The sequence below is a fragment of the Parasteatoda tepidariorum genome, chromosome 7 (genome assembly GCF_043381705.1).
Source record: "Parasteatoda tepidariorum isolate YZ-2023 chromosome 7, CAS_Ptep_4.0, whole genome shotgun sequence".
In the NCBI taxonomy this organism is placed as follows: Eukaryota; Metazoa; Arthropoda; class Arachnida; order Araneae; family Theridiidae; genus Parasteatoda; species Parasteatoda tepidariorum.
In genome coordinates this window covers 25,252,160-25,267,642 of record NC_092210.1, presented here as the reverse complement: position 1 = coordinate 25,267,642, position 15,483 = coordinate 25,252,160, and the positions used below count along the sequence as shown (strand labels likewise).

Genomic DNA, 15,483 nt, shown 5'->3' with positions numbered 1-15,483 from the left:
ATATATAAGAAAGAAATTTCAGACTGTGTAAGATTTTCTGTTCAATAACATTGCAAGGAAAAAAAACTGAATGAATATTTTTAAAATATCTTATTTTAGAAAATATTTTTATTTAATTAAAGAAAATGTTTATAAATCAAATACAGTTAATATAAGAATAGATTTTGCTTTTTTATGTATATATATAAGGCTCAGAATTAATGTATGACTTATATTTTAATTATTATTTCTTCTCTGCCCATGCGTTTGCAAATAATCTTTTTGGGGTCAATAAACAGAACGTGACTGATCAAAGAACAAGAAGATTTCAGTCTTCCCTGTTTGTAAGCAACTTTTTCTGTAATAGAAAACAAATAAATATTTGCATATTGCTTGTACAACGTCTCTCTAACTTAAAGAAGATAATAAGAACAAATATTAGTCTTATTTCTACTAGAGCAAACAAGCATTTTCGATCAAAATACAAAGTGAAATTGATAACCTTTCTATATGTTAATATTTTATGCATATTTAAAACAAAATAAAAATTCTAGTCTTATAAGTTTAAAAAAAAAGAGAATGAATTTTTAGAAAAATTTAAAATACACTTTTTCATTAGCGAAAAAACGAATTTTCAATTTGTAACCGGTAACGAAATAAGCCTGTTTCTCTTTAATAAAATACTTGCAAAAAGAAATTTAATTTGTTTACCGCAAACAACAAAATAATTCATATCTCTTACAACTAGGAAGCGCAGTTAATTCATTTGATTTTAAACGTAAAATCTGTAATTAAATTTAAAATAAACTTATAGTAAGGAATTTAAGAAGATTAGTTTATTCAGTGAGTTTTAAACAAAAAAATTATTCAATAAAATTCCAAACAAAAATTAGTTGAATTAAAATTATGTTTAAAGACATTAAAACATGCATCAAAAATATCGTTATTTTTACCTCTATTATATCGGTGAACTTAAAAAATGTATTTCTTCAAGAAATAGTTTTTAATTTTAAAGATCTGAGTACTTGGAAAGCTGTCTTAAAAAAATATTCATTCAGAAATCTTAAATTATATAAAGGAAAGTCGGTACCTAAAAAACATTGAGGGGACACTGGACGTTCAGAATGAGAAAAATCCTTCAAAAATCCATTATTTAGTTTTGAGATATTTAAAAAATTTGCGCTTTTCTAAGTAATAAGCAACAAACCGTGTTCAAATGAGAGTTCTAAAGATTATGAATTTTTAAAAAGTTCATACATCAATATCTAATTCTCGTTGAAAAAGTTGCTTTTTCTCGCAATGGAATTTTTCATTGCACTCACAAATTTAGAAAGTTGCTCACCACTTTTTGCTTTATTGCAATTAAAATTTCTCAGATCTTATTATTCATTGCACTCACAAATTTAGAAAGTTGCGCACCACTTAATCNTTTCTCAGATCTTATTTTTCATTGCACTCACAAATTTAGAAAGTTGCGCACCACTTTTTGCTTTATTGCAATTAAAATTTCTCAGATCTTATTTTTCATTGCACTCACAAATTTAGAAAGTTGCGCACCACTTTTTGCTTTATTGCAATTAAAATTTCTCAGATCTTATTTTTCATTGCACTCACAAATTTAGAAAGTTGCGCACCACTTTTTGCTTTATTGCAATTAAAATTTCTCAGATCTTATTTTTCATTGCACTCACAAATTTAGAAAGTTGCGCACCACTTTTTGCTTTATTGCAATTAAAATTTCTCAGATCTTAACGAAGTGTTTAATTTCAAATAGATTCGATTGACTCAATATCTTGATTTAAGGGCCGGAATAGCCTGGTTAGTAGGGTACTGGGCCCATGTCCAAGAGAACGTGGATTCGATCCCCGCTGGCCGAAGACTCTCCGTGTAGTAAATGGTAACAGATGCACGTTAAATCTGTCTAATCACAAAGTCCTCCATGTTCCCATAACAAATCATACCTCAGGGGTTACTGATCCAGGAGTTTCCTTGTCTTCTGGATTGGTTCAAAATTACGAGGCCACGGAGTTGAACATTAGTAGTCGTGAACCCAAAATTGGGTCGGCTGTTCAACGACGGATGTAAAATGAAGTATCTTAATTTAATTTTTTAATAATTGAACAAACATAATTAAAGCATGTTTTTTGAAGAAATGTTTGATGACGAAATAAAAATTTAATGCCCAGTTAAGTTATAATTTTAGACAGTTACCATAACCACTTAAATTCATTTAAATGCGAAAAAACAGCGTATTTGGGTAAAAATTCTATTAAAGTTTGTTTGCAAGGAATATTTTAATTACCAAACAATTAAAAGCCATACTTTTAGCTATAACTTTAATACTACTATTATTTCTTTCTAAAACTTTGTACACACACTTGTATTAATGCTACCTATATTACGTTAAAGTACGAAAATGATCGAATTATTATTTTTTTTTTTTGTTTTGAACGCCCTGTGTCCCCCTTAAAGGAGAAATTTTAGGTAATAAAACAAATCAAAAATTGGAATTTTTTTTTGTTAATTACTTGTACACAAAGCAGATTATTACTACACGTATAACTCAGTCACAAAACAAAGAAATTTTCATTCGAAATGTTTTTGCCGCGGCTTCATTAGTGTGTTTGCATCACTATAGAATAGAAGAAGGAATGATATACAGATGTGCAATTATCATTTGCTACAAAGTATCCTAAACTGAACCTAAAGTCAATTTAAAAATTTTTAGGAAGCTTTAAGACATTTATAACAAAAACTTTCTTTTTAAGTTAAACAAACACAACCGTACTAATGATCTGAAATTCAAGAACAATTCGCAAAAAAAAAACAACGGACAACCTGATTAGCTTTTTATTGAATAATCAGATTATAACTTACAAGGACACAATCTTAACGGTTAGAAGACTTAAAATGCATTAAATATGCTCATTGATTAGTGCAGACAATATTTTAAGTTATAAAACTTTACAAGAGCATACTTTCTCTGAATAAACATGCATTTTTGATTCGACAGATTTAAATTATGACGTTTAAAATATAGGGTGTAGCTACAATCTATAATATGTGTTCAGAAAAGATTACGTAGGAGTGCATTTGGAAAATTGGGTATCGTAATGTTTATGTTCCCTGAAAAATATATTCCGGAATTTTAAATACCGTAATAATAAGATGAATTACAACCTGTGCATTTTTATAATTTAATGAAAAGGGTACTAAATGGTTAAAGAAACTTAAGAAGTACTAAAAGGTTATTCCAAAGAAACTGATGCGATAAGATATTACTTGATTCGAAAATTCAATCACTTAAAAAATATGAGAGTTAGAAATAACAGGCGACGTGTTTTAAATGTTCAAAAATAGACGTCCATTATCAAGACTTACCATACGTGAATGATAAAAAGCAAAAGTGATTTGAAATATGAAACTTGAAGTTATCAGTGAAAAATTGGAAAAGCAAAAGGAACAAACAAAAGAAGAAAAAACAACAGTAGCCGAGAGAGAAAAGCGATGGAAAACTGAGCAAGAAAAACCACAGTGGCCGAAAGAGGAAAATCAGGGTAAAATGCACTTTCAGACGATATGGAGGGAGGGTGAGGATCTAATATCGTTAGCAAGAGAATCAGCTTACAAATTAATAAAACAAGGTTCCATGGTATCAAAATGAGATGATGTGACAGGAGTGAAACTAATTTCGGCATTGTCGAAATTGAATTTTTGCCCAAGATTCCAACAATGCGCAGTGATTTATATATTTCACTTTATTGATGACGGACATATCGTTTTCCTAAGTCTACAGTTTAAAGCGCGTTCAGCTTGCGTCTAGCTCATTCAAAAGGTATTTATTTTGTAATGAAAGAATTTTTTTTTTCAATTATTGTTTAATTTTATAATAATATTTGAAGAATATCTCTCTTTAAATCTTTTATTATTTACGCATTTTTTAATTCTAGGCGACGCTCTTTGCATGATCTTGCTGCATAACTTAGTCAAACTTTTGTTCCATTTCTCATTAAGATAATTAATTAATTAAGAATATAGAAACATAATAATTTCTATTGAAGATACCAAGTTAAGAAAACAGAGAGTAAGCACTATATGAGAAAAATATTCCGAAATCAATCATTCTCGCTAGGGGTGTTATAGAGATGTCTAGGCTGACGTGACTTCACTTACCAGTCTACTGGAAATCCATCAATGATCAATCAGTTACATATGCAGCCAATAGAAATACGTTTCTGGCAGGATAGGAATACGAGTTGTCCAATAGGAATCGTTCAAACGGAAAATGATTGAATGATAGTGAACACTGATCCAGTTCAGTCTCTGACTTGTATACCTCTGTTATGAAATAAATCATTTGCATCGTTTTTCCGAACAACAGTATTCGCCTCCAAACGAGAAGATCTATTATGTTAGTTGTAAAAACTATTTGTAACTGCTTAATGACTTTTCTTTTATTTATGTAAATAAATTTCATAACTTTTATTAAAGTATGACTTAAAACGAATGAAAAAATTAAGTTATCTTTTAAAACAAAAAGATTAAAATTCCGCAGAGGAGTAATTAAATAAAAGAAATTGACAATTTATGAAGACCAAAAAAACTCCTTTTTTGATCTTGAGTTTTAATGTTCAAAAAAATTAGTTCAATTTCAAGCGTCTATTTCTCTCTGTCATTTTATTTTCTTATTTTTCTCTAGACTGAATTTTTTGTAGCTATATTATTTTTTATACTAAATCTCTTCTCTAATGGAATGTCGAAAATAGCACTTTACGAAACATTTTTGAGTCTTAAATCTACAAATGTGGTAAAACAAAGTTCTATGCTTCGTGTTCTAACTATTCACAATGGAAAGGATTTGAATAATACGTTCGGAAGTTTAATAAAAATTTTCTTACAGAATAATTGTTCAGACTGAACATCACTCCCTAAAAAGATAAAAAAAAAGTATTCTTTGATTTCAAATTACTATATGAACTTTAAACTTTATAAATTGCTTGTGAAGATCGGCAAAAGATTATTCTGGTGAATAGCTTTTTCCAAAAATGTGAAGAACAAGTAAAAACATGTTTTTTTTTTAGTTTTGTTCATGTAAATTTCTCAAAAATTTTAAAAGGAATTTTATAACGAAATTTTCATTGGTCACATAAATTGAATAAGCATGCGTTAATTAGATTTTATCATTAACTTAAAGTTGCCGATTCATGTATCGAAAATTGGATCTTTGATATAACCTTGAAAATTTTGAATGATACACACTTAAAGATAACAGGTCGTTTGATTTTCGAATTTTGAAATATATTTTCAAAAAACTAACATTTTCAGATTAGGAACAAAAAATAATTTCGTCCAAAAGATAGAGAAAAAAAATCGAGCTGTTCTAATTTCTAAATTAAATTGTCAGAATATCCAACTAACAAAATGTCTTACTAGGATAAATTAGAACGCTCTAAGTTTCTAAATAAGTAATCAAAAAATATCTTCGTCCTATGTGTTTATTAATGAGGAAAATGTAAACCTCCGGCTAAGTGCGAAAAATGTATTTTCTCTTTTAAAATAAGCAAGAGATCATTGGGATTTAAAATTCGCGATACATTTTTCAAATTTAGAAAAAAAGTTAAAAAATTCTGACTTATTTTAAAATCTAATTGTCATTTTTAGATACCAAGCTAACTTACATTTAAAAATGTGATGATAAACTTGAACATTTGAAAATTTCTATACAAGTAAATAAGAAAACACTTTCTTTCCATGTATGTATGTATTTAGATAGAAGCTTAATTTTCAGAAAAAATAGGCAGATCTCTTTAAGAAATAAAAAAATAAAATAAAACTATACAAATTTATGAACAAATTGTTCTATAGATTATGTTATTCCAGAACAATTTTCTAATTTCCATTCTAAACTTTGTATTTGAGTAAATAAGACATGATAAGGAGTTGATTATTTAGTTTTCCTGATAATTATAAAGATCGAATATATCATTTGTAACATTTTAAATAAAGAAAAATTAATTTTTTTTCAAGACCCTCAAGAGACCTTCGAAATTAAGTTTGCAGATTAATTATAACTTATCTATTTTTGAAAAATATAAAGAAAAAAATATCCAAAAAACTGGATTGTTCTTCCTTTATGTTAACCTACTGAGAATTATTGTCCAGAATTTCGTTATTTATTTAGTAACTAGTTAATATCTTAGAACAATTCTTGTTCTATTTTATTCATTAAAATGTATTCTATTGAACTTCTATCGATTCTATCGACCGAAGTTTTAATTTTAATGCTGTAAATAATTTCAAAACTTTTTCGAAGTTTAAAGTTCAAATCTTAAAATTTGGTAACTAAATCCAATAGAATGTATTTCGAAGAATAAAGTTAAAGAAAATGTATTCAAACATGTTAATTCGTTATTATATAAATAAGAAAATTCCGAATTTATAATTTATCATAGAGGAATTATAAATGATTAACATGGAGGATTTAAATTAACGTTAAGGTAGATAAATCTCTTTTCTCCCTTTAACACTGCTGCATTCATTAAAAAAATATTACGCATCATTAGCAAAACAAAAACTTCATTCTGAAATTTTTATAATTTAAATCACCGCTTTAACATCGCATTTAACACATATCCATTTCCCATTTATAGAAGTAACATGAAAGTAAAAGTCAAATCTTCATCGCCCAAAGGAATCATTCAAAAAAGGAAGTCAACGCTATCAAAAAACCAATTTCGAGATCTGAAGTCCAATAGTAATAAAAGATGCCAACAAACAGCAGTTGTTGGACACATTTCCAGTGGATTTCCAGTTTGACAACCCTTGGGACTGCCGACGATGTTATTTGTCAATTCCACTTGCCCATAAGCTTCTGGCTTAAGAAGTAATAAAATTCTACACCAAAGGATTTTAATAATAACCAAGAAAGTTCCGCTACCAAACTAAACTACAACTGAATCTCAACGTTCACATTTATTTGTTGTAAAAATGGTGTTGTTTTGCTATTCCTTTCCCGATAAATTTTCTACGTTTTTAGCTCCCCTTTGTTATAATCTTTTTGCTAAAAATAAGATTTGTAAAAAATACAGCGTGTTAAGAATAGATTTTTGCAGACTTCCCAAAAAAGACCATTTGAAAAAATAATTTTAAAAAAAATTAATTTAAAAAAAATTAAAATTAAAAAAAACTCAGACAAAAAGGTGTATAAGGTTAGTTCCTTTCAAAAATTATAAAGAGGAATTTATTCGACGAAATTTTAAAATTTGTTATAAAATCATTGATAGATGGCGTTGCAGGCTATATTAACTACAAAACGATATTTCCTTCAGCATGTCAAACCATTTCAACTGAAATATTCGATGAGACGTCATTTAATTTTGACCTTCATATTGTGATACATTGCTGCAGCAAGTTGTGTTTTTTTGTCCTCAGTTAGTAGTGGAGTTTTGGTTATTTTATATTAAGGAGCATTGTAACTAATTCTATACCTTCTTAGAAAAAAACTTTTATCCTAGGCAGAAAGCATTATACCTTACATTTATATTTCCTTCCGCGTTCTTTTTGTTAATTTCTTTTTTCAAATTACTGATCATTTCTCAAACACAACACTTGGTATTTATATCGTAAGATTTGTGGAAAATATAGTGAGTTAAGAATAGATTTTTGAAGACTATTGGTCTTTCCTAAACTTAGAAACTTAGTGAGGGCACATTATTAAATGGCATATTAGTGAATTTTAATTTCAAATGAGTAGAAACATCAGTAAGCTGCTTAAACACACATATTCATTGAAACCAGGACTGGTTTTTGACAGAGAAATTGATTTTTGAAATGACAAACGTCAAAAATTAGTTAAGAACTGCCAAAACTATCTAAAACCTACAAAAAAATATTAAAAACGTAAGATGATAGTTTGGAAATCATAATGCATGCTATATTTCCGTTTATTTAAAGCATTTAATTATTATATAAATATTAGTAAAAGTATAGTTTGTCTATGGAAAGAACTGCCCTCATCATTCGTCTGGGACAATGGGGAGGACTATGGTTACGAGGTTTAACTTTTCAAGTAGAAGTGTTGGGTCAATGTATAAGACAGGTTTTGACTCTGGTGGGCAAGAGAAAGGAAATCCGAGAAAAGAGAAATTTTTTATTTCATGTTTCATTGGAAACAAACTTTGTGGCGAGAGAACATTTTTCTACGGAAAAACTTATGAGTATGTATATATATGAATATATTCTAATATGTAAATATATAATAAATAATAATTTAATGTAAGTAGATAATTATAGTTTTGAGCAAAGCGAAAACTTTTTTCACATAATACTTTTATTTCTTTTCATTGTTTATTATATTTGATAGCTCTCATCTTCTCATCAAGTCTGTAAATAAACTCAACAAATTTCATGTGATTTTAGTTTTTATAATATGGAAGTGAAAATATTTTATTTTGTCAAAATTTGCAAGTTTTTTTTTTCTTTTTTGTAGTTTTTCACAGCAGCATAATATCTAAAATCTAATGTTGCATTCATTTATCAACGGAATTGCCCTTTTCTACAAAGAAAAAAAATAGTTTATAAAGCATAAATTTTAATATAATTAAGAAAATTAGAAAAAAAATCCAATTCTAATAATTCAACTTATAAACTTAAAGTTTTACATTACCTGTCTTTTTTATATGAGGAAATACTATCATAAATAATTATTATAATGGTTAAAATTCCATTAAGATTATTAGAATGTAGTCTTTAAAGCAACTTTACATCTATTCTGCTTCCAACGGATCTTTTGTTTACATTAAGTGGTCTGAAAATTAAAGAAAAATTATGTCATAAAGGGGCTTTTTTCAAAACTTCTTTTTAGCATTTGTGTGAAATTGTTTTAATAAAAGGAGTTATGTTTGAACCAAACGTTACACGCAATTATGCTACTTAAAAAATTATTCATTATATTTATATCAAAACATAAATGCAATTTTCGGGCTTTTTTACAGTTCGTGACACAGTATTTTGACGAAGTGAGTATATGCATTATTAAAACTGTCAAAAACTAGTACAAAAATCAGACTAAAGCACATGTTATTTTTGTTGAAATATGTTAATGATTTCTTACATCTGGACGAATTATGTTTTTAAATTAAACGTTTTTAGAATATTACTTAACATTTTTCAGGCTCTTCAATTAATTTTATAAATTTTTATATCCGTTGTTGAACAGCCGACCCAATTTTGGGTTTACGTCTACTAATGTTCTACTCCGTAGCCTTGTGATTTTGAACCAATCCAAAAGACAAGGGAACTCCTGGATCAGTAGCCCTAAAGGTATTGATTTGTTATGGGAACATTGAGGACTTTGAGACTCGACAAATATAACATCAGTCACCATTTTCTGCACGAGAGTCTTCGGCCTGCGGGGATCGAACCTACCAACTCTCGGACATAAGCCTAGTGCCCTACAAATCAGGCTATCCCGGCCTTTCTCTTCAATTAATTTTATAACAGTCGTTGAACAGCCGAACCAATTTTGGGCTTACGACTTCTAATGTTCAACTCCATAGCCTTGTAATTTTGAACCCAATCCAGAAGACAAGGGAACTCCTGGATCAAGTATTGGGAGAAATTTTGCCTTCGTGGAGAACTTTTTGATGGAACTGACCCGCATTTGCGTTTCATGGAGGGGAAGACCACGAGACCTCCCATGGTTAGTCTGACCGCAAGGGGACCTCTAATCCATGATTCGTCTACCACTGAGGATATTTCACGTCAGCACTGTGGTCGGTGCAAGCCGGATGCGGAATTCGTATTGGCCAGCCATCGCCGGGATCGAACCCCGGTTCACCTCAATGGAAGGCAAACGCTCTATCCCTTGAGCCATCATGGCTCTCTTCAATTAATTGTAATAAAGTACAATCAAATTATGTTAATGCTTATTTTAAATTTATAATAGGTTTATGTGGCCGAGATAGCTTGGTTGGTAGGGCGCTGTTCTCTCGTTTGTGAGAACGGGAGTTCGAATCCAGCCGGCCGAAGATTCCCCGTGTAGTAAATGGTAGCTGATGCACTTTAAATGTGTTGGGTCACAAAGCCCTCTATGTTCCCATAACAAATTATAACTGTACTTGGATTGGAGATTGATCGTTCTCTGGTTCAGGTCAAAATTAAGATCTGTGGATGAATGAATACAAGTATGAATGGGTTCGCCCTATAAGCAGCAACATAATAGGTCTATATATGAAATTTCAGCTCTCTTTATAGTACCGGATTTGATTGAGTACCAGATAACATACAAAACAACCATAATTTCAATAGATTTGGCTCGATTTTAAATTTTATGGCACAGTTCAACCTCTAAATATTTTCAGCTCTTTGAAATGTACAGAAAATTTTCGGTAGTGAAAAACAAACACTAAAACTGTTGATAAACCTGAAGCAATTCAAAATGAAGTATTTTAGAGAACATTTATTTAAAATAGCAGTTGACGTTAATTAAGAGCCTAAACGAAGAAACTACTCTAAATTCCGGAAAATTCTAAAAGTTTTCTCAAAATTCCATTTCAAAAGGCATTTAGATGCTACTCGCATATCGTGCGTCTTATACTTTACCTTCTATGTTTAACGAAAAAGACATGCAAGTTCTTTAAGCGGAGATTACATGTTTTATTTTATTTTTAAATATATATACTCAAAAAGAAAATCTATCATCTCCCATATTTTATTTTAACGTACATTTTGATGTTTTAAAGTCAACATGATACGTATTTAAAGAAATACATATTGCTTCTGCTCTTGAATCCATTTTTATCTTTTTTTTAAGACTGTCATATACCTCTGTCTCGGTGTTTGAAGTATCATCTTATGAAAAATAATCTATCCAATCGATATTTTACTTCTTGTAATATTTTTGTTCCGTTGACGTTACCCTAGAGGGGACTGAAAGTTCGACGAGACATTGTTTAAAAGGCAGAAATGTGAAGATGTCACAAAATAATATTTAAAAAAGCTAGAAAAGTATTCTCTTTTTTAGATAGATATGATATACTTATCTGAAGAAAAATCTCATTTTCCTAATGGAAAGTTTAGGGTTATAAGTTATTTTTTCTTCTTGTAGATCATTCTTGTATCTAACTAATTTTCTATATTAACTTGTATGTAACTTATCATCGTAACAGGTTCTTAGTTCAATAAATAACGATAAAATAAGAAAGATTTGCAATGTAAGAAAGCATGATTTTTGAAATATAAATTGATAAGCGAATAAATATTAATATTTGCTCCTTTTCGTTTTATTTTCAATGAAGGAAAACTAAAACGTAACTATTAAAAATATCAGAGAGGATAATAAGCTAAAACTACAATAGATCTTTTCACAAAACGAATTTTGCGAGGTTGCCATTCGATTCAACGTAACTATTTCGTTACGAGGGCCGTATTTAGTTATTTTCATAGATATAAAGGCCGATTATATCCCCTATATTAGTCCCTGTTAACATAGGTACACACTGTATACAAGTGCCGTATTTAGCCGGCACTCGTATACAGCGCAGAAGTTACTCAGAAAACTGTTTGCCCTGTTTTAAATTTATAATACTAAATCAAATTACTAAGAAATTTTTTAAATGTTCCAAATTGTATTTTTTTTTCTTTTACATACCCGGCGTTGACCCAATTTTGAGTTCAAAACTATCAATGTTCAACTCCGTATCCTTGTGATTGTGAACCCAGTCCAGAAGACACGGAAGCTTCTAGAGCAAGCATTGGCACAAACTTGACTTCATGAAAATTACCAGCATTTGTGTTACACGGAGAGAAAAACCATGAAGACTCCTATGGCTAGCCTGAAGGAAAGGGAATTCTAACCCAAGATTCGTCACTCACTGAGGATATTTTACGTCAGCTCGGTGGTCGGTGAGAGCCGGAAAGCAAAATTCGTATCAACCAGCCATCACTGGGATGCAAACCTGGGTTACCTCATTTGAAGGCGAACGCTCTATCCCTTGCACCACGGCGACTTCGTATATATTGTTGTGAAACACTTAAGTAAGAAAATCCGATTATCAGCTTGCTGACATACAATGGGCATGATTCGCGGCATGGTGCACCATTCAGTAGCGTCACTTCAGTGTTCGTGGTAGAGCGAACGGCCGTAACGAAAGGGTTACTACTATATCTTATTCTATAAACAGCGTTGGAGAACCAACCCGTTTTTAAGTTTACGTCTATCAATCTTCAACTTCCTTTGTTTGTAATTTTGAAACCATCCCTGAAGACAAGTGAACTCCTAGTTCAAGCATTAGGGCAAACTAGACTTCATGAAGAGCTTTTGGTTGAACTAACAAACATCTGTAATACATGGAGAAGAAAAAAACAATAACTTCCCCTAGTCATCCCGAAAACAAGGAGACCGTGATCAGATTCTAAACCATGATCTATCTACCGCTGAGGGTATTTTTGTCGGCCCTGTGATCGGAGCGAGCCGGGAGTAAAATTCGTTTCAACTGGCCGTAGCAAGATACGAACTTGGTGATATCACGTCAATGGGAAGCGAGCGGTCTGTCCCCTGATCCACAGCGACTCGACTGGTTGATATGAATACTACTCCCGGCTCATTTTTCCCGAATTTTTTGACTTCCATTATGACAAATGGCAATATGTAATATCTATTTGTAGTTCGTTGAGAAACGTAACGATGAACAATATTTTTCAATCTCAAATACAATTAGTCAAAATTGGAAAGCTTGAATTGCAACGGGTTCGAACTGTTGAGAGAGTTTGAAACAGACATGGGTGAGATTTTATTGAAATTTAATGTGATATATATTATCACTAAATAGAGTCTCGGTGCTGCCATCTAGTGTGGCAGAAACTAGACTCCCAAATTAACATGACCAACTGTATCTCACCCATTGTGGTGGTCCTGAAAGAGTGGATACCACCTCTGGAGAACGCACTAGATCTACTCATCGGCAAGACAGATTGTGCAGCTCATTGGAAATAAATAAAAATATTATCACTAAATAAAAAATTCAAATATATTTTATCTCTAGCTTATTATTTTATTCTCTAACTTTTTTTTTAAATATATCAAATTTCTAAAATTAACCTAGAATTTTGCAATTTACTAACTAAAATACGAATGGTTAACAAAATTAGTTTTTTTTTCTTAGTTGCCATTGAAGAATTTAGCGCCAATCGCGAATAATTTTCTCACAAACTTTAAAAAGACCTTTCATTTTTTTCCCCGCCAAGTTCAGGTCACTGATCTAATGTCAATGCCTTTAGTCGTGAAATTTAAGTTAAGTCGCTTTTCGGGAAATTGCAGTTTTTCAAGTTTATTCAACTCAGAAAAAAAAAGCGGATCAATCTACCATTTTTTCCTTTTCAAAGTCACAAAAGCCTGTATTCAAGAGAATTCTTTCCAATTTCTCACTTCTCACTATATTTTTCACTTAAAGTTAGTCTTTCGTAATCTGATACAATAAAATAAATAAAAAGTAAAAGTTAAACATTTTGACTCATTTACTAAAATTCTCTTAAAAAATTTAGAACTAAAATGTTTTTTACAACAGCAAATAAAAACAAAGAATTTGATATTTCTCATGTTATAATTTAGTTAAGTAAAATTTTAAGTAGAAACTAAAAACAAAATAAATTAAATTTGTAAAGTGAAGGAATATTAATATAAAAAAACGCAATTTTTATGAATAGTTTTGATTATTTTACCATACTTCTTGTTGTACCATATAATGTAAATAAAAATAATTGCTATTTCCGACATTGATTCTGAAAATTAGTCATTTTATAATATAGTGGCATCTATATTTAACGGAGCTCTACTTAACAATAATCTTTATATAAAGACGATATTTTACGGTCTCTGTTTCATCATGGCAGAAAAATCACTATTTAAGGACTACTGTGTCTGTAAGAACGTCCATATCTCTGCGGACGATTGTGTCTCCATTTTAGGATGACTGTGTCTCTGTTTACGAACGAAATTTTTATTAACGAACGAAACATTTTATTTTATCTCAAGTTTGATTATATTGAGGTTGAGAAAGACGAGAAAGATGTTCAATTTACGGGATCTCTTTAACTGGGATGAAGATTTAACAACTAGTTTATGAGATGTTGATGAAATTTATGAAAACATTATTAACGCGTTGAATGCCATGGGGGAAACCGGCACTGAGTTTGCTCGTAGCGCCATGAGGGTCACCGGTGACCGGCATTGAGTTTGTTTGTAGCACCACGGGGGTCACCGGTGACCGGCGAAGCCAAGATTATTAGAAACACATAATTCGAGTAAAGTTTTAATGCTTTTAACTTTTTTATATTATAATCGTTACTAAAATGCTTTGAAGAAATTAATGCAATACATACTGAGAAAATAATTTTGGCCAGAATCATTGTACAAGCCTATAGAAAATCATTTTACAAGCCATGTAAAATTAGCTTGGCATTCAACGTGTTAAAGAAAATGATGCAGGAAAAAAAATGACATTGAAAATTTTATAAAAATTTCGTTCTCGTAGTATTTGACATTAGTTTTATTCTATTTTATTCTTATATTAGCGTAAACGTAATTAAAATAAAAAATATAATGAAAAAATAATAATTTTTGAATATGCTAAATTGTTCCAAAATTGATAATCCTAACCCTGGAAAAAAATTTCTAAACCCAATTTATACACAAATTTCTTTTCTTTTTCACAAACTAACTATTTTTTAGAGTCCTTGCCGAGTCATTAAACAGAGAGCTAACTAATTTTAATCACCTGTTAACACAGGTGATTAAAATTTGGCACTTAAATTTTAAAAGTGACGAACTCTAAATAAAAGTTGAACTATATCTTCTTTATAACTGATACTTTTTAATACTTAACTTCTCCGTCTCAAAATTTAAATGTATTTTAAAAAGTACGCAATTAAAATTTAAATTCTTAAATCCTATTTTCAATAAACTCCTCCTCAAGTTAGCAATGTTTTTCAGCAACTAAACATGACGTCACTTCGAAATGCACTTCATTACTTTTACTCTGCTTAGTGTGCATATTATATATGTTCTAACGTGTTCATATTGAACAACGTATTTTATTATTCTTTGTTAACAAGGTATTTACTACACTGCAGTTTAATTCAATTTATAGTGCTAGTTCACTTTCTTAGAGTTCTTAACTTGCAGAATGGAAAATGCATTGTCAATATTTAGAGCTAACACGAAATTAAAATCCATTTTCACGCTCTTTGACTACGAATTGAACATTTTTTACACCTAATTACGAAATACATTTAGCAGTAAACTATTTCATAAGAAAATATTTTCAATCGTATTAATATAGGATCTGATCATTTGTAAATTATATGAAGTTAAGTATTTTTTATGTAATTTACAAATGAACGGAAAATTTTCGAATATAAATAATTCTAATTTTCATAATAATAAATATAGTAATAATTATCATAATAATTATTATTCTTGTAAATCAAAAAATTATAATAATAATA

At 30.0% G+C, this 15,483-nt stretch overlaps 1 protein-coding gene across 1 annotated transcript in view; it reads left to right on the top strand.

Moving 5' to 3' along the window:
* LOC107450559 (NADH dehydrogenase [ubiquinone] 1 alpha subcomplex subunit 8) overlaps window positions 1–15,483 on the top strand; it is a 204,175-nt gene that overhangs the window by 91,081 nt on the left and 97,611 nt on the right. The window lies entirely within an intron of this gene.